The 19,352-nt window shown below is 37.0% G+C and overlaps 1 protein-coding gene across 5 annotated transcripts in view; it reads left to right on the top strand.

Annotated features, from left to right (window-relative positions):
* Supt3h (SPT3 homolog, SAGA and STAGA complex component) overlaps positions 1-19,352 on the top strand; it is a 468,296-nt gene that overhangs the window by 427,954 nt on the left and 20,990 nt on the right. The window lies entirely within an intron of this gene.

Raw genomic sequence — 19,352 nt, forward strand, 5'->3', positions numbered from 1 at the left:
TTCAATTTTATTGGAGTAGGTGTTTTCAAAATAGTTTCTAATTATCTTCTGCACTTCTGTAGTATCTGTTGTGATATTTCCTTTTTTATCATGTATGTTAGTAATTTGAATTTTCTTTCTCCTTCTCTTTGCTAGCATGGCTAAGAGACGGTCTGTCAATTCTATTTATTTTTTCAAAGAATCAACTTTTTGTTTTGTCAGTTTTTTCAATTGTTTGTTTCAGTTTCATTGATTTCAGCTCTGATTTTAATTATTTCCTGATTTCTACTACTTTTGGTGTTGACTTGTTCTTCTTTTTCTAGGGCTTTGAGATATAATGTTGAGTCATTTATTTGTTGACTTTTTCTTCTTTGAAGGAATGAACTCCATGCAATGAACTTTCCCCTAGAACTGCCTTCATAGTGTCCCAGAGATTTCGATATGTTTTATCTGTGTTCTCATTCACCTCTAAAAAATTTTTAATCTCCTCCTTAAATGTCTTCTGCAACCCATTGTTTATTCAATAGCATATTATTTAGTCTCCAGGTGTTGGAGTAGCTTTTATTTCTTATCATTGATTTCTAATTTTATTCCAATATGATCTGATAGAATGCAGGGTAGTATCTCTACTTTTTTATATTTGCTAAGTGTTGCTTTGTGGCATAATCTATGGTCTATTTTAGAGAAGGATCCATGTGCTGCTGAGGAGAAAGTTTATTTGCTCGTTAAAGGATGAAATATTCTATGTATGTCAGTTTAAGTCTAAGTTATTGATTGCATAATTGAGTTCTATAATTTCTTTGTTCAGCTTTTGTTTGGAAGATCTATCTAGTGTTGAAAGAGGTGTGTTAAAGTCACCCATGATTATTGTGTTGTTGTCAGTTTAACTCTTGAACTTGAGAAGAGTTTGTTTGATGAACTTAGAAGCTTCATTGGTTGGGTCATATATATTTACAGTTGTTATGTCTTGTTGGTGTATGGTTCCCTTGAGTAGTATGAAATGTCCTTCTTTGTCCCTTTTAATTAATCTTTAGCTTAAAACTACTTTATTTGATATTAGGATGGAAACTTCTGCTTGCTTCCGCAGACTACTTTATTTGATATGAGGATGGACACCCCTGCTTGCTTCCACAGTGAGTGATGATTTTCCCAACCTTTCGCCTTCAGTCTGTATATGTCTTTTCCTATGAGATGAGTCTATTGGAGGCAGCATATTGTTCAGTCTTTTTTTTTTAATCCAGTCAGCTAGCCTATGTCTTTTGATTGGTGAGTTTAGGCCATTAACATTCAGGGTTATTATTGAGACATGATTTGTATTCCCAGCCATTTTTGTTTATTTTTGTTATTTAACTTGACTAGGTTTTTCCTTTGATTAGCTTTTCCTTTAGTGTAATTCCTCCCTCTGCTGATTTTTCATTGTTGTTTTTCATTTCCTTTTCATAGAATGTTTCACCAAGGATGTTCTGTAGTGCAGGTTTTCTAGCTGTAAATTCTTTCAACTTTTGTTTATCATGGGGGGAGGGTATTTCATCATCAAATCTAAAACTTAATTTTGCTGGATACAAAATTCTTGGTTAGTATCCATTTTCTTGCAGATATCTGTTGTTCCAGGATCTTCTAGCTTCCAGAGTCTGGGTTGAAATATCTGTATATACCCTAATTGTTTTCCCCCTATGTATAATCTGATTCGTTTCTTTTTTTTTTCCATTCCACTAAAACTTTATTTACAAAATGATCAGTGATCCTAGATTACACATGATCTTGCCTAGGTCTTTGATTCAATAACTTGAAAAGAGCAGGAACAAATAGTTATACAATTTAAGGAAAGACTTTGTGAGTGAACCCAGTTAACTTCATTTTTCAGATGAATTCTAAGAGATCCTGGGTCAAAATAACAAACTGGTAGCAGAAGCAGGACTGTAACCTGTTACTTCTGACTCCTGATACAGTTCCTTCTACTTATGAATTTTACCTCTAGTCTTCTGGGAGTCACAGAACTAATTGTAATCTTGTGCCATGTATAAGAGAACATTTTTCTTTGGTTTCTTGGGGTCCAGATATTACTAGTTTTTAAGAATTCATCCATTGTATTACCGCCACCTCACCAGGACCACTGTCACCATTGCCACCATTGCCAGGGTCACTGCCACCACAACCACCACCACTAGCAGCAGCATCAATGTTATTACCACCAGAATCACCACCATCCATCTCCAACAGAAGAGACAACTAAAGGTCCTTACTGATAGTCCAGAGGTCACAAAGTTGGGTTTTTCGGTTTGGTGTGGCAGATTCTGGGAAAAGGGTTTATGATGAACTTCTTATAGATTTGGATTTATGCTGGCAATGCTGAGGAGGAGTCACAACGCAGAAATCCATTCTGGATTGCATGCTGTCAAGAAACAGACAGCTTAATGATTGTCTTTTTTTTTCATCCATTTTATCCAGTCGGTGGGAAACTTTTTAGCAGGACTATACGAATCATGGCTTTTAATATTCTATCCTTATTCTGTATGTTAGGCATTTTCATTATAATGTGCCTTGGTATGGATCTGTTGTGATTTTGTATATTTGGTGTCCGGTAAGCCTCTTGAATTTGGTTTTCTAATTCGTTCTTCATGTTTGGAAATTTTTCTGATATTTCTTAGTTGAATAGATTGTTCATTCCTTTTGTTTAGAACTCTATGCCTTCCTCTAACCCAGTGTCTCTTAAATTTGGTCTTTTTATGCTATCCCATATTTCTTGAACGTTCTGCTCATGGTTTCTTAACATTTTCACTGTGTGGTCTACATTGTTTTCAAGATTATGTATTTTCAGGGCTGGGATTGTGGCTCAGTGGTAGAGTGCTCACCTAGCATGCATGAGGCACTGGGTTCTATCCCCAGCACCACATAAAAATAAAATAAAGATATTGTGTCCACCTAAAACTAAAAAATAAATATTAAAAAAAGATTATATATTTCATCTTCATTGTCTGAGGTCCTGTCTTCTAAGTGGTCTAATCTGTGGGTGATACTTTCAGTTGAGCTTTTAATTTGGTTTATTGTTTCTTTCATTTCAAGGATTTCTGTTTGGTTTTTCTTTAGAACCTCTATCTCCCTATTGAAATAATCTTTTGCTTCCTGTATTTGGTTATGTAGCTATTTGTCAAAATGATCTTTTACTGCCTGTATTTCCTCTCTTATATCATCCTTTAATTCACAGAACATTTTAATTATGTACATCCTTAACTCCTTCTCTGTCATTTTATCTGCTGTGCTGGCTAAGGATAATGTGGTATCCTGATTTGTTTAGGGCACTGTCTTCCCTTGTCTTTTCATGTTGCTGTATGTCTTCCTTTCTAGCTCTGTGGTTCCGAGGCATTACCGTTTTTACCGTATAGGCTTATAGTGCCCCTATAGGGTTCCAGTACCTTTGAGGGGAAGGACAATGTTAACAGATCCCAACATAAACAAAATACAACCTAAAAACAAATAGTTGTTATTAAGATGTTTACAGTTGGGTCACAATGTACTGAAATGGTGAATTCAATTATTATCTACAATATTATCAGTGGGTTTATAAAAGGCTTTACAGTTTCTGAGGTGGACAAAGAACTGGGGGTGAGGTGTAGGAAGATATGCTGAGGCGGTATGAGATGAGGATATAGAGTTATACTATCTTAGGAAGTGTGAAAGAGAAATCTAAAGAAGAAGGTTAGTAGCAGAATAGAGAGGTAGTAATTTTGGGTAGGCAAGTAAAAGGGAAGACAGTAGAGATATACACACATATATTAAGAAAAATTTTAAAAAATGTTAAAATAGTAAAAATTGGAGAGAAAAAAAGAATATACCACACAACTATAATAATATACTATTCAGTCATCTCAGTCCTCAAAATCCTAATTTATGCAAAGTACTTGGTTTCACATATGTTGGGGATGTGAGGGCGGGAGAATAAAGAGGGGGGAAACAGAAAAAAAAATCTCGAAGGAAGAAACTGAAAGGAAAGAAAGCAAGAGACCAGGGAGCAAGAAATGAAGGATGGAGACCAGGCAGATATCCCCACAAAAGTTCATTTGTCAAAGCTGACAAATAAAGGCCATCTCTCTGTAGAGAGGAGAGGGGCCTGGAGATGTTGGGGTATTGAGCTTTTGTGGGGTGGGGACTTGAAGTTGTAGCTGTGGTGCTATGGTGTTCTAAAAAAATCTTGATAGCATCAAATTATATCACTGCTCTAATGATATAGAGAAACAGGAAATCCAAGATGGCAGGCCAGAGGGAGGCAGCATTCTGTGTCTCTCCGTGACCCGGGTCTCAACTAGTGGGAATACTGCTTTGCTGAGAGTGATAGAGAACCCCTCCACAGCTGATCCCGCACAGGAATCACAGTCACTGTCCTGAAACTAGGCTTTTATTTCTTAATATTTCTAAAATTTTAGCAATATTGTATACTTTTTTATCCAATCCACCTTGTCATTTGGGTGACTATAATGTGCCTAGATAATAATTCCCTTCCACATAATAATATGTTTCTTTTCAAAAGGCAGTTGACATGTCTTTCTTATTGGAGTGCTTGCCACCAGAGCTAGATGTGTGGGAATAGCATGGGATGGGTTTAGGTCGATGGCACCATGGGGCTTTCCAGAGTCAAGGGGTCGTGTCCTTCTGGGATTGGCTTAGGGTTTGGTAACATGGAGTAGGTCACTAAAGGGAGTGGGGGGAGTTCAGGTAAGAGGAAGTACAGAAAAGTGAAACTTTTCTCATAAGGTGGCGGTTAACATTTAAGATTGCTGCTCAGATGTTAAATCAAGACCCTATAGAAACAAGGATTGTTTGGTTGGAGATCATTATCTTTCCTGCTTCCCTTCTCATCCAATAAGTAGGGTTGTCTGTTCTTAGTTGGTATCTCAGCCCTCAGGAATGGTGGGGGTTACCAGGGTGTGAGGGTTGGTCTTGGGTGCAGGGCACCTGGAAGTGGGGTATGGTACCTGCCGATCCTGTTGGGAAACTGCACCTTAAGGATCTCCTTTGGGCTCTGCTCCTGTGATGTGGGCACTGGGTCTTATCTCCTCCTCTTGCCTGTAGACCTTACAGTTCCTGCCCTCTAAATTAGTCTCTAAAGTATATCTCCCTCACCCTCTCCTTTCTACTTCCTAATCAGGAACCCTTCTCTCCGGGGTCTTGTGTGTTGCACTCTGGTGGCTGCTCACCTGTCACAGAGAGCTGTTTTTAAAATTGGGCACTCTGCTGAGTTAATGGCTGCTGGGGATTAGGGGAATTAGAAAACTGGGTACCTGGCTATCCGGTGTTCCCAACTGATAGTTGGCCCCACTAAAGATGGTGATGGAGGTGACCTAAGATGGAAGCTGCTGCTTTCAGCGATGGGGTGTCGGGCCAGGTCAGGAAAGCCAGGCGATGGCATTGTAGGATACGATCACAGATGAGCTCTGTGGTTTGTAGTGCTGCCGCTGTTGGCTTTCTTCAGAGCCTGTGATATCCCCAGGTGCAGGCAGGCTACCTCAAGTAGGGGACTATGGCAGTAGCTGCCGAGTCCCAAGATGGAGGCGACTGGGAGAGCCCCACATTAGTAGATGGGGGTCCTCACGGGAGTGGTGGCCAGAGTTCCTGCGCAGGGGTCCTTCATGGGAGCAGGGGCTGGGAATTCTGCGCTGGTGCTGATGCTGGCGGTCCCGCTAAGTCACCCACGAGAACTGCGTGGGCAAGTAGTCGGGAGTTAGCAGAACTTTTCTAACTCTGAGGCCCCGTGACTATGATTCCTGTGCGGGATCAGCTGTGGAGGGGTTCTCTATCACTCTCAGCAAAGCAGTATTCCCACTAGTTGAGACCCGGGTCACGGAGAGACACAGAATGCTGCCTCCCTCTGGCCTGCCATCTTGGATTTCCTGTTTCTCTATATCATTAGAGCAGTGATATAATTTGATGCTATCAAATTTTTTTAGAACACCAAATTCTATCTGTCCTGAAACTAGGCTTTTATTTCTTAATATTTCTAAAATTTTAGCAATATTGTATACTTTTTTATCCAATCCACCTTGTCATTTGGGTGACTATAATGTGCCTAGATAATAATTCCCTTCCACATAATAATATGTTTCTTTTCAAAAGGCAGTTGACATGTCTTTCTTATTGAGCAGTGTCTTTCTCCCACCCAAAATGTGACATCATTTAACATTGAGTATGGTTCATACTGATGTAACCATGTTCACAGTTGCCTCCATAACCTTTTGCTGGTGGATAGTAATGCAGTGAATTGTACCCTTCTGTCTCACAAGAGATTGGATAAACAGGCCTTTCTTTCACCACATAGTAATCATGTCCCCTTGTGTCAAAGCAAGAACCATCAAGCTAATCTTAAATCACCAGTGTTTAAAAATATTTTTATCTTTATATTATAGTATATGACACCGTGAAAAATCTTTGAATAATTTGTAGGTGGTAATTTCTTTCTCACCTCTTTACATTCATTCCTTGTATTGTAATGATCCCCAGGCAGTTAGGCAGCACTGGCCAGCCTCATGATCTTGTGTCCTGACAGGTACTTTTGTAGAAGAAGTAGAACTTCCACATTTATTTCTAAACCCAAGCTACTTTCATAAGGCTTTACCCATGGCCTAGCCTTCTTAACAGTTATTAAAACCCTGTTTCTTTTTGAAAGAGTTCATATGAGAGGTAGACAGGGTGGCAGATACCTGTAATCCCAGAGACTCAAGAGACAGAGGCAGGAGGATCACAAGTTTGAGGCTAGCCTCAGCAACTTAGCGAAACCCTGTCTCAAAAAGAGCTGGAAAGGTAGCTCAGTGAAAGAGTGCTCCTGGGTTCAATCTCTAGTACTGCAAAAAAAGTTTGTATTATTTCTCATGGGTAGATGAGCTCCCTATAAGAATCTCAGAATGAAGGAAGTAGTAGGTCATGTATACTACATGAAGGCCTTTGAGATACTGGTTAAGATAATATTTCTGTGCTGCTGTATCTAAGGACTTCAGATGAGTGCCCTGAATATGTATACAGTCTCCTTCAGGTACCTTCACAGTACTGATGGGATTGGTTTAAAGGACTTTGTGAGGGAAATATATCACTTAAACTAGCCTTTTCTGAGGAAAGATAATTTAACCACTGAATTGTCTTTAGAGGTTACAAAAGAAAATGAGAGAATTGGTTGGAAAGTGGTTTATTATTTGCAAATATAAATAAACCAATAGCTCTATTGTTAGCACCAACACTTAGCACTTGCCAATGAGAGCATTAGCAAAACCACTGACTATTAGTTATACTTCCTTTTTTGGTTTGAAGTCATGGCTTTGTCACTTTCTTGGGTCTGAGTAGGGTTGTGACCATCATTCTTAAAAAGATTGTCTTTTAAGGCTTTACTGTGCATGATTATACATGTACACACATGAGTGCACACATACACCTGTATGTTTTTGTATTTCCCACCACCACCACCCCCTGGCCCAAAGTGAGACTCTGTCTAATAAAAACCATGACTGTTTCACTGTGTGCCTTTCACAGAGAACATACACAGCAAAATAAAAATGTTAGAAGGAAGATAGGTGAGGCAACACTCCCCCCATCTCTCTCTATCATCTCGCCTTTCCTTATTTGTCTTTATAACATTTATTGCCACTACAGTATGGGTGTGGGGGTGTCAGCCCACTAGAAAGGAAGATTTAGTGTGTTCATGATGTATCCTCATACTTAGAACAATGCCTGGCATATTATAGGCAGTTAATAAATGCTTTTGAGTTAATGAATAAACATTTGTAAGCCAGGAAGGCATTCCAAACCTGTGACCCTAAGTTCCTCAAGAGTCCCAGAGTTAGAATGGCACATCCCCAGACCCAGATGCACATTGAGTTTTTCTGCAGAGAGAAGAATTGATGTCTTAATGTTTTTTAGTGGTACGTGGATGCTGTTATGATTAATGAAGAACACATGACTGAAGGCTTTTGATCATTACTATATTTCACTGCATAATCATTGTGGATTTTATGCCAAGTTTGGGGGAGTTTTGGTGTTGTGTGTTTTGGTTTTGGGGGGGTTTTTGTTTTCTGTTTTTGCAAAAAATATTGGGGTGTGACCATTATGTGAAACTTTTTTTTTTAATTGTGCTGGTATTACTGGAAAATCATTTAGTACTGAACTCTTTTTGGTGCAAGACTAGGATACATGGAATACTAGTGAATATACATTAAAATGAAATAATAAATCAATGCACATTATGTCTTTGTGACAGTTTAGGAAATATTCTTCAAATCTAAAACACTTAGTTGTTATTGATTTGTATGTTATTCATATAATTGAAATATACTTGAGAATTTATTGCAATTTTGTGATGTGTGGACTTACAAAATTTAATCTTCCATGTTCAAAGTTTCTGCGCCACTATCATTGGTTTCGTTATCTGATGTGGTCCTCAGCTTTAGATGTGTTTACTATTAGTACTGCATCTCTCTAAACAACCCATGCAAGTTAGCTTTTGGCAATATGTTCACAATGTGTATTTTCTGAAAATTCTTGCCTTATAGGGCACAAGAAAAAAATGCACATCCATATGCCCCTGGTAAAGACATTGCTGCTCTGTTTGCCTTGTAAGTGGCCTGCGAATAGAATTATACCATGTGACAATTACGCAGTGAAACATTGTAAACCAATCTTTGGACTGAAAAAAAAACAGGGTAAAATGATTATACAGTAAAATATGGTACATATTTTCTCAGTCATTGGCTCCCAGAAGTACAACTACTAATCCCACGTGTCCTTAACATTTAGCTTATATTTCCTCAGAGACAAATTTTTTCACCACAATATGTTTTCTAATATTCCTTCATACATTATAAAGATGGAGGTTACTGATCCTAGGATTTACTAGGCCAAAAATAAAGTAAGTTTCTCTTTCTTAGTTAACACTACAACAAAAGGATTGTGTTGTGAAGTCCATTATCAGGAACCTGACTTTTAAAATACTATAGGCTTTTTCCTTTAAAGGCCAATACTTGATGTCATCTTTTCTTGTACTTTCATACAGTGTCTTAAGTGAAACGGCCACAGTCTTGAGGAGATCATCTTAAGTTTTCCCATTCTAGGTTTGTCATTTAGGAAAGCATTTCTAAAAGTACACTTTGGGGCCAGTCTTTGTTTCAAGTAACAGTGGTACTCCTGTACTTGCTATGAAAGCCAGAAAGGGAAAATTTCCTGGCAGGTTGGAAGCAGAACCAATCTCATTTTGACCGTGTCAATCCCAAAAGCAACCAATTCTACTTCCTGGGCTGATTCAGGTTTTTGAAGACTTGAGCAGTGGCCCTAGATTCCAGGCTATTTGGATTAAAACTAAATGGCTTTTTTCATAATACACAAATCTGTACTAGAAAATAGTATAAGTAAGTGTGTTACCATCTGTATTAGTTTTCTAGGACTGTTGTAACAAAATACCACAAATTAGATGGGATACAACAACAGAAATTTATTGTCCCACAATTCCAGAGGCCAGAAGTCTGAAATCAAGATGTCAGCAGGTTTGGTTCCTCCTGAGGGTTCTGTTTCATATTTTCCCTTTTGGTGATTACTGGCAGTTCTTAGTATAAACCTGGCTTGTAGATGAAATCACTCCAGTCTCTGCCTGTATCTTTATAATGGCATTTCTGTCTCCTCTTAAAAGGACACCAGTCATTTGATCAGGACCCATCCTACATCTTAATCTGGTTACATTTGCAAAGACCTATTTTCAAACAAGATAGCATCCACAAGTTCTGGAGATTAGGACTCAATATGTCTTTCTGGAGAATACTTACAATACCATCTGATTACCATTATATCAAGACATTACTTATAAATAAAATTAGTGCCAGTGTAAGATCCATTATTATGTGAAACAAATAATTAAAAAGAAAAAAGAAATCAACTTTGACTCATTAAAGTGATATCAATAAATTTTCAACATCTTTGAAAAAATCTCAATTATAACCTATGTCTAGAACAATAAAATAATGGCATATCTCCCTTCCACCTGCTCATTTATAATAGAAGTTGTCTTGTTTTCACAAGTAGGATTGATTGTGAGCAAAACTGAGAGTGGTCAGAGAGTTAGTCTTTGGTATCATCTCATCTTACCTTTCTGCACTCCACACAAAGAACTCTCAGGTGGACTAAAGATTAGAGAATCCAGATTAGAAATTTTAGAAACTTGTCACTCAGCACCAGCTCTCCGGAATCCCTCTGCCCTTGAATAGCAAGACCCTGCCATGCTTTACCTGGATAACCCACCCATGTTCTAGGGCAAGGTTGGTGATTCACAACTGTCTTCGATAGATTTTGTTATATGTTGTTATAATTGAATTAAAAATAATACAATATTAACTACAGACACCTCCCACTTAATACAGGCTTGTGTTTTACCAAATACTTTCATCTGTATTATATCCAAACTCCAAATTTCTCCAAAGTTAGATGACAACATCATGTTTTAAGATATTATAACCTTACTGGCCTTTCTTTCATTAGAAGTCTGACTCTTTAATATCACCATATAATTATGTTTATATGAAGAATTGGAAAGAAGACAGAGTTCTCCTTATGTTCATTTCAGCCTGGGTGGCTAAATGGCTTATAATAGAGAATGCATGAAAATGGCCTAGATTGAATAAATTAGCAAAATCACAAAAGGAAACCACTATAGGAAATAGTTTTACACATGTAATTGCTGAAATCCTCTAGTGAATGTGTCAATCTGTACTAACTAAATAAATTTGTTTATAGACATGTTCTGTATTAGCTTCCACTCTTTCACAGTCCTTTGCCAATCAAAATCCCACCAGAAGTAGGATGTTCACACCCGAGTAGGAGTTTCTTGAATAAATATTTTTGTTATATGGAGACCAAAACCACTTTTATAAATTTTAGACTTTGATTGAAATACTATATTATTTCTTTAGTTTTCCCCCTCCTCCCATCTTTTCTCTTGGCAACTACTTCTCCATGAACTTCCCTCCTCTCACCTCCCACAGCTCCGGTGAGCAGGAGTCTGGCTGCATGCACAGGAGGTGGTGGGTCCTGAAACTGGTGCGACCCAGTCTACCTAGTCACTGCCACCACCAAATTAACTGGAGGGGTAGAGAAAGGTCCATTCGTAGAATCGCTTTCCTTCTCCTCTCCTAAAACCTAGTTGAAATGATTCATTGAATAATTTAAGTATAAAGAATATACATCCTGAGGCTGTATTTTATAGAATGCCCGTTTATATTTCATTTGAGTGTCACATGAATAGAATACATAAAGGTAGAATTCATTCAGCCAGCCCTCAAGAAATCATGGTAAGAGTTGTTGAAATATAACAGACACATTCTTTCATAAGGACGACTGATTTCAACTTTTGCCAGCTAGTTTGGAAGAAGAGTATCAACTGACTTCCTAATTCTCTAGAATTGGTACTTAATTCTGCATAGGCCTACTAAAGATCTATTTTATTTTAGCCATTAACTATGAAAACCAAATGTCTGTAAAAGTATGTTTAATTGTAATAACTTCTATTAATAGTGAAACTAGGAGTATTTTTTTATGTGCTAAATCTAAACCTTTCACAGTTTTCGAGAGACAATATGACCAGTAAATACTTGATTTGGACAATAATATGACAGGGATCTAGGCTAGTACCTGACCTTAATTTCTGTGACCCTAAATGCTCACTTTTTAACATTAATTAAAGCAACACACAATAAAATGAGTACTTTACTGCATAAACAATATATCTGACTTAGGATGGCTTCATATCTCAGTATGATTAGATTTTTTGTGTTCTTATTAGTGCATCATAACTATACATAATAGTGGGCTTCATTTTGACATAATCACACATGGATGAAATATTTGTTCCATTTCATTTCCCTGTACCTCCTCTGTCCCTCCCCTTCTCCCCCCTTCTTCATCCCCCTCCTCTACTAACATGATAGTTCTGTTCAAATTAATCTTTCACAAGGGATAAGAAGCTCTTTTGATTACTTATGACAGTTTGGAGGTAAATTTTCATAATGGCTTTGGTATATTGTAAACTTACATGGCAAATTTCATTAATACAACTCTGTTATAGAAATACAGGTGTATAATGCCAGGCGCAATGGTATGTGCCTGTAATCCCAGCGGCTCAGGAGGCTGAGGCGGAAGGATCTCGAGTTCAAAGCCGCCTTAAAAAAGCAAGGTGCTAATCAACAGTGAGACTTTGTCTCTAAATAAAATATAAAAATGGGGCTGGGGATGTGGCTCAGTGGTCAAGTGTCCCTGAGTTCAATCCCCAGTACCAAAAAAAAAAAAAAAATATATATATATATATATATACACACACACACACACACACATATATATACATACATACATACATATATGTATGTATATGTGTGTGTGTGTGTATATATATATAATCTCACACAGGCATGGAAGAGGTATGCCTTTCCATTGTCGGTTCACAAATGTTCAATTTTCAAATAAATACCAAGAAGGAATATTCTAATTTCATATAAAGAATTTCTATCAGGCCCTAAAGCAGTGATTTAAAAGAATAGGTTGTGATATTAACTACTACTCCTGATGATTCTGTCATAATTTTTAGTATTCATTGTCTCATTCTTAAGAACCTTAATTATAATTTATTTGCTATTCAATAAAATTCGTTTCACCCATTCACAAAGAGCTATTGCTATGCATGTTCCTATTCCTTATGTTGTCATTTTTTTAAATTTTTTATTTTTGGTAGTTGTAGCTAGACAATACCTATATTTTATTTGTTTATTTTTAGTGGTTCAAAGGAGTGAACCCAGTGCCTCACATGTGCTAGGCAAGTGCTCTGCCACTAAGCTACAGACCCAGCCCTATGTTGTCATTTTTTGATGTGGCAAAAGCCATTGAGGCAGTATTTATCTTTTTGTCTTGTATCATTGTCTAAGACCTTGAAAATTCAATTGAGTTACATGACCTCAAGACCAGTATTGTTAAAAGAAAAAAAAGGTAATTATCTACTATAAACTTAATTACAGTTTTCAGTATTAGAACCTAAAATGTTTAGACTGATAGTGGTATTTTAGATAACTTAAATACTCTTTCTCTGGCAAACAAGGCAGTTGTCCAGATTGATGTGTAAGTTTTCAATCCTGACAGACCTTAAAGAGAAGCCCAGAAATGCTCCCAGTGGAAACCTGAGACCTAACATGAGATTAACTGTTTTCTTTGAATCATTGTTAGTGATTAGATTATCAGTCTCTTTATTCCTCCCCATAACAACTGCTGCTGATAATTATCTTTCAAAATGATGTGTGGCCTAAGCTTAATTTTTAGGAACTGAGACTAACCCATCTCCTGCTCTTATAATGAACACATTAGAATTTCTCGTTATTTTCCAGAGAAAACTAACCTATCCACTCATCAGATTCATTAATTCATGAAATGATTTTTAAGCAGATCATGTGTTTCGTTACCACATACCAATTGTATGTATTAACGGCATTCATTGTGATACTTGCATACATGCATACAGTGTATATGTCCAACTACCCTTGCTGCAAATGACAGGATTTCATTTTTGTTTATGGATGAATAATACTCCATTGTGTGTATATTCCATATTTTATTTATTCATTTATCTGTTGATGAACACCTAGGCTGATTTCACATCTTAGCTATTTTGAATAGTGCCACAGTAATAAACATGTATGTGCAGCTATCTCTTTGGTATGTTGATTTCATTTCCTTGGATATATACCTGGGATTAGAATTGCTGATCATAGTAATTCTGTTTCTAGTTTGTTGAGGAACCTCCATAGTGGCTATACTAATTTTTATTCCCACCAATTATGTGTAAGAGTTTCTTTTTTCTCCACATCTTCTCAGCATTTGGGGGAGGGGTGTTGGGGGTTTTTGTTTTTGTTTTTATAATATTCGGTCTAAGTGGGGTGAGGTGGCATTTCATTGTAGTTTTGATTTACATTTCCCTGATGACTAATAATATTGAGCATTTTTTCTTATATTTGTTGGTCATTTATATTTTTATTCAAGTTTCTTGCGTTCTTTATATAATGTGAATTAGTACCCATCTGTCAGATGCAGAGTTGGCAAGAATTTTTTCCCATACCAGAGGAGGTTGCCTCCTCCTCTGTTATTTGCTTTGTTGTGCAGAAGGTTTTTAATTTGATGTGATCCCATTTGTCAATTTTTGCTTTTGTTTCCTGAGCTTTTGGGTTCCTGTCCAGAAAATTGTTGCTATACCAATATCTTCTTGAAGTGTTTCCCTTATGTTTTCTTCTAGTAATTTCAGTTTCAGGTCTTTGATGCATTTTGTGTTGATTTTTGTACAGGGTGAGAGCTAGAGGTTAAATTTCTTTTTTTTTTTAAGAGAGAGAATTTTTTAATATTTGTTTCTTAGTTTTTGGCGGACACAACATCTTTGTTTGTTTGTGGTGGTGAGGATCGAACCCGGGCCGCATGCATGCCAGGCGAGCGCGCTACTGCTTGAGCCACATCCCCAGCCCCCTAGAAGTTAAATTTCTATCTTCTGCATATGGATAACCCAATTTCCCCACACCTTTTGTTGAATCCCCTTTCTCCCGTGTGTTTTGACATCTCTGTCAAGAATCTGTTGGCTGTAGATGTGTGGGTTTATTTCCTACTTCTCCATTCTGTTCCATTTGTCTGTCTGTTTTTATTGCTAGTACTATGCTGGTTTTTGTTACTGTGGCTTCTGTAGTATGTCTCAAAATCAGGTATTGTGATGCCTCTAGTTTTGCTCTTTTTGCTTAAAATTGATTTGGATATTCAGGGTCTTTTTTGCTTCCATATGGACTTTAGGATCTTTGTTCTAGTTCTGTGAAGAAAATCATTAGCATTTTGTTTGGGATTACATTGAATATAGATCACTTTGTATAATAGGGACAACACTTTGTGTAGTATTTTCACAGTATTAATTCATGTAATCAATCAACATGGGAGGTCTTTTCATCTTTTAGTGTCTTCAGTTTCTTTCATTGGTGGTTTTGTAATTTTCATTGTAGAGAACTTTTACTTCCTTAGTTTAGTTTATTTTTAGGTACTTTATTTTTTGTGTTGTTGTGAATAGAATTACTTTTTTGATTAATTTCTCAGCAACTTCCTTGTTGGTGTATGAAAAGCTACTGATTTATGTTACATTGATTTTGTGTCCTGCAACTTTACTGAATTTGTTTATAAGTTCTAATAGATTTTTGATGAAGTAAGTGGGGTTTTTTTGTGTATAAATTATGACAGCAGCTGGGCATGGTGGCACATGTCTGTAATCCCAGTAACTTGGAAGACTGAGGCAGAAGGATTGTAAATTCAAGGTCAGCTTCAGCAACTTAGTAAGATTCTGTCTCAAAATAAAAAATAAAAAGGTCCAGGGACATAGCTCAGGGGTGAAACACTTCTTGGTTCTATCCCTGGTTCCTCCCACCCCCTCAAAAAAAAAAAAATCATGGTAGCTTCAAACATGGACAATTTAGCTTCTTCCTTTCTAATTTGGATTTGCCTTTTATTTCTCTTGCCTAATTGCTCTTGCTAAGACTAGCTGTACTATAATAAGAGCAATGAAATTACACACACACATCTTGTTCCTGATGTTAGAGGAAATGCTTTCAGCTTTTCCCCATTCCGTGTGATATTGGGTTGGCTATAGGTTTGTCCTATATGTAGCCTTTAATATGTTGAGGTATGATCCTTTTGTACCTGTTGTTGAATTTTATCAGATGCCTTTTCTGCATATATTGAGTGAATCACATGAATTTTAGCCTTCATTCTGTTGATGTGTGTGATATACTATGTTTATTGACTTGTATCCCTGTAATGAAACCAGCTTGATCATGGTGTTTGATCGTTTTTTTGTGTGCTGCTGAATTCAACTAAGCACCTAGCTTTTTTTGTTTGTTTATTTATTGTTATTGTTTTTTCTTCACTATTGACTATACCCTTGACATACAGAGATAAATAAAATAGCAAGTCTGTGCTTTCTGGAGGCTGTGGTCAATTAAGGGAAATGAGGTTTAATTGTTAGAACTGAGCATTTGCCCTGCCCCCCCGCCCAAAATTATCACTTTTCATTTAGTAACTCCTGTCAGTTTGGCATTTTGTACATATATATTTATGTATATGTTTAATGCTTAGAATAGTTATTGTTAAACCTATTTATTTTGATTGTGATATAAAGTAGCTGAATTAATGTTTAATATTATTGGCATTAAACTATTATTAACTGTAGATGTGTTTAAACATATAAAATATCATGGAAAGAATAATGTATACATGGAAGTATATATACTTTTAGTCTTGTAAAATTGCTAGAGATAACATTTATTAAAAAAAAACTTTTTTTTCTAAAGTACAACATGGTTTGTATCAGCCACTTAATTATTTTGCTTAACAAGAACAGGGGGGAAACCTTATTAAAACATCTCTCATATAATTTGAAATAATTTGGGCAATTAGAAATTGTAATTTTTAATAACTGAATTTAATTTAGTGATTTTTGTATTAAGAATGCCAAAACAATAAAATTCTTGGTAATAACCCAAGAATTTATAAAAGTCCAGTGTTAGTTTTCTTTAATAAAGTAAAAATCTGACAGAGAGGGAGGAGCATGCATAAAGCCATAAGTTCCTCAGGATTTGTGGGTTCCACATTACTTGGAATAAAGAGAGTTAACACTATTCTGCCAGCCAGAAAGTACCTCCTACTTAAGAGGCAGGGCTCCATCACCGTTATTAAATGAAGACTCTGCTCTTGGACAAACAGCCCTCCATGATTCTCACAGGGTATTTATAACATGGGGGAAGTACCCAGAACAGAATGTTTGTTGAGAATTTTGCATGTTATAGTGCTATACATCATATGGTTCAATTTAGGTTCTCTGAAATATCAGAGTTACAATGAAATTATCAAAAGGGAAAAAGTCACAGGCAGTGTTACAAACAAGATGCGCCTATTTGTATATATGCTTGCTAATGCAATTCAGTCATGATTCTCACTTTGATTTTAAGAGTGTTAGACCAACATTCAGCTTTACTCCTCATAATTAAATCTCTTGCCCACATGCAGACACAGGGCAGCAAAGAATAGGAGCACATTTTATCTTTTAAAAAGATATTGCATGGCTTTGATGAAGCTCCGGAGCCTCAAAGAGTTATAGTATAAAAGCAAAACAATATGTCTCTGAAGGTACGGTCATCTCTTAAGCAAGAGAAGGGCCAGAAGAGGGTCCGGACACTGAATCCATCAGACCCACAGAGGACAGACTTGATTTGAGTGTGTGGGGGCTGTGGAATTTGAGACAACCAACCCAATTTTGGTTTAGTCTCCAGTTTTGCCACCAGAAGAGAGGAAGAAAAAGGCCAATTAACAAGCACTACTAAGTTTTACTTGAAACTTGGGAATGAGTGGGACAGAAAGGGGGTCTAATTTAGTTGACTCAAGAAACAGCATTTATACATGAAATTTAGAAAAGCACCTACCTTTCTAGCCCCAACTCAACTGAGTATTCCAGTAAGCCAGACATCTCATAAGGGCCGGTGGAAGCCTTTTGCTCTGCTGTCCCCCTCCCCATCCTTCCCAGTAGAGCAGAGCCAGGACTGAGGAAGCTCTACCCTTGTGCTCACCGTCTTCTCTCTTGTGCAGTGGAAAAGAGCATTGGGGAATCTCCCAGGCTTTCAGTAACCAGCATAGCTCCTGTGGCCCAAAAGTCATCCAGAATCTGTCTTATACTTAATTAAGAGTTAATGGTGGTTTGGGAAAGGGTGACTATATGCCCCAGATCTTTTTATTGTCCCTATTACTGCTAGATTTAATCCAAAACAGATACAGATAGGCCACATTATTTGCTCAACCCTAAATCAGACACTGAACACAGCCTTAGTGGGACTTCACTGTCACCCCTTGAATGTACTAAAGATGCTTAAATTTCCCACAGAACCTTTCAGCCAGTTTTATCTTAATTATTTTGATATTTCAGCCATTTACCAAAATTATTATTTTGACTACTCAGGGAAATGAAGTGATTCTCCACAGACTGCCAATCATGTAGCAGAAGAGCTACAGCAGAACAAAAAGCTTCTAACTACTCAGCTGTACTGGTTAGGACATCATTAAGTCCCCACCCCACTCCCTGATCTCTTCAGCTTTGTTCTGCTCCCAAGGGCTCTTAATATTTAAAAAAAAAAAAAAAAAAAAAAAAAAAAAAAATCTTATATCTGTTTTCCTCATTAAGACCAGAAAAGCTAAACACATAGCTCTGGGCAGAATCAGAACCATCCATAAAGAATCCTAAGCTAAGTAATCCTGGACTCTTCCTGGTCACTGTCTCTGAGTATTAGGTTTTTCATCTGTTAAATTAATAATTGGGCTAGAAAATTTATCAAAGATACTTCCTAATTCCAAAGTTCTATTGTGCCTTGACTCTAGAAGCTAGCAAAGGGTTTATTCAGCTTGGTTTAGCAGGCTTAGTTTCCAAATTTCTTTTTCTATGGTATGAATAAACATTTCAGCACCAGTCAGTCAGGCTGAGCTCCTTATAGTGACATCTCACCATCTGAAAAGGAAAAATACAAGGAGTCTACAGATGGCCTGAAACTAAGAAATATGAGAGATATAGGTAACCTATCTGCTGTCTGGGTAAAAGCCATAGTGTGAAACACACAATTTCTATCTCTTCTGCATTAAGTTCATTAGATACCAACATTAGGATGTTAAGAAATATTGTTTACTGAATAATCATAACACATTCTGAAAGCATGCCATTTATTGACAAAACTGTTTTGGGGTCCTCTTAATGGTATATGCATCCATTCTACCACCTTCTCAGCCCTCATTGTATATACCCTGGGGTGCTTCAGACATGTTCTAAAACCTAAACATTAAACACCTATTGACTCTGAAGAGCTAAAGCATCTTATTTTTTTAAAGATTCCCTAGTGATCTGGACATGATGTTCTGTATACTGTTCTTATAAGCATTAGTTAAGAATCTCTCTAAACTGAAGATGATTTAGATTCAGGGTCCATCTCTGCACTTGGAAGTATTATGCAAGGATGATTGAGTTTGAATTTGAAGTAATATTTTAATTTACCCTTTGAATGAAGTTTAACAAGAATTGAGCTTGCTAGGACTGAGAGAATATGTGTGAGTGGTAATCTGGGTGGACTACATTATACCAGATTTCTGAGAGGGGGGAATGTTGTTTTGTTTCAAAGTAAAATAGTATGGTATAATGAAAATAATACAGGCCCCAGATGTAATCCTAAATCTACCTCTCATTAATCATGTCACTTTAAAAAGAAGAATATGCAGGCTGGGGATGTGGCTCAAGTGGTAGTGCGCTCACCTGGCATGCGTGG

Source organism: Marmota monax, unplaced genomic scaffold (assembly GCF_021218885.2).
Source record: "Marmota monax isolate L192 unplaced genomic scaffold, Marmota_monax_Labrador192_F-V1.1 WCK01_AAM20220418_F8-fsc00187, whole genome shotgun sequence".
NCBI classification, from domain to species: domain Eukaryota; kingdom Metazoa; phylum Chordata; class Mammalia; order Rodentia; family Sciuridae; genus Marmota; species Marmota monax.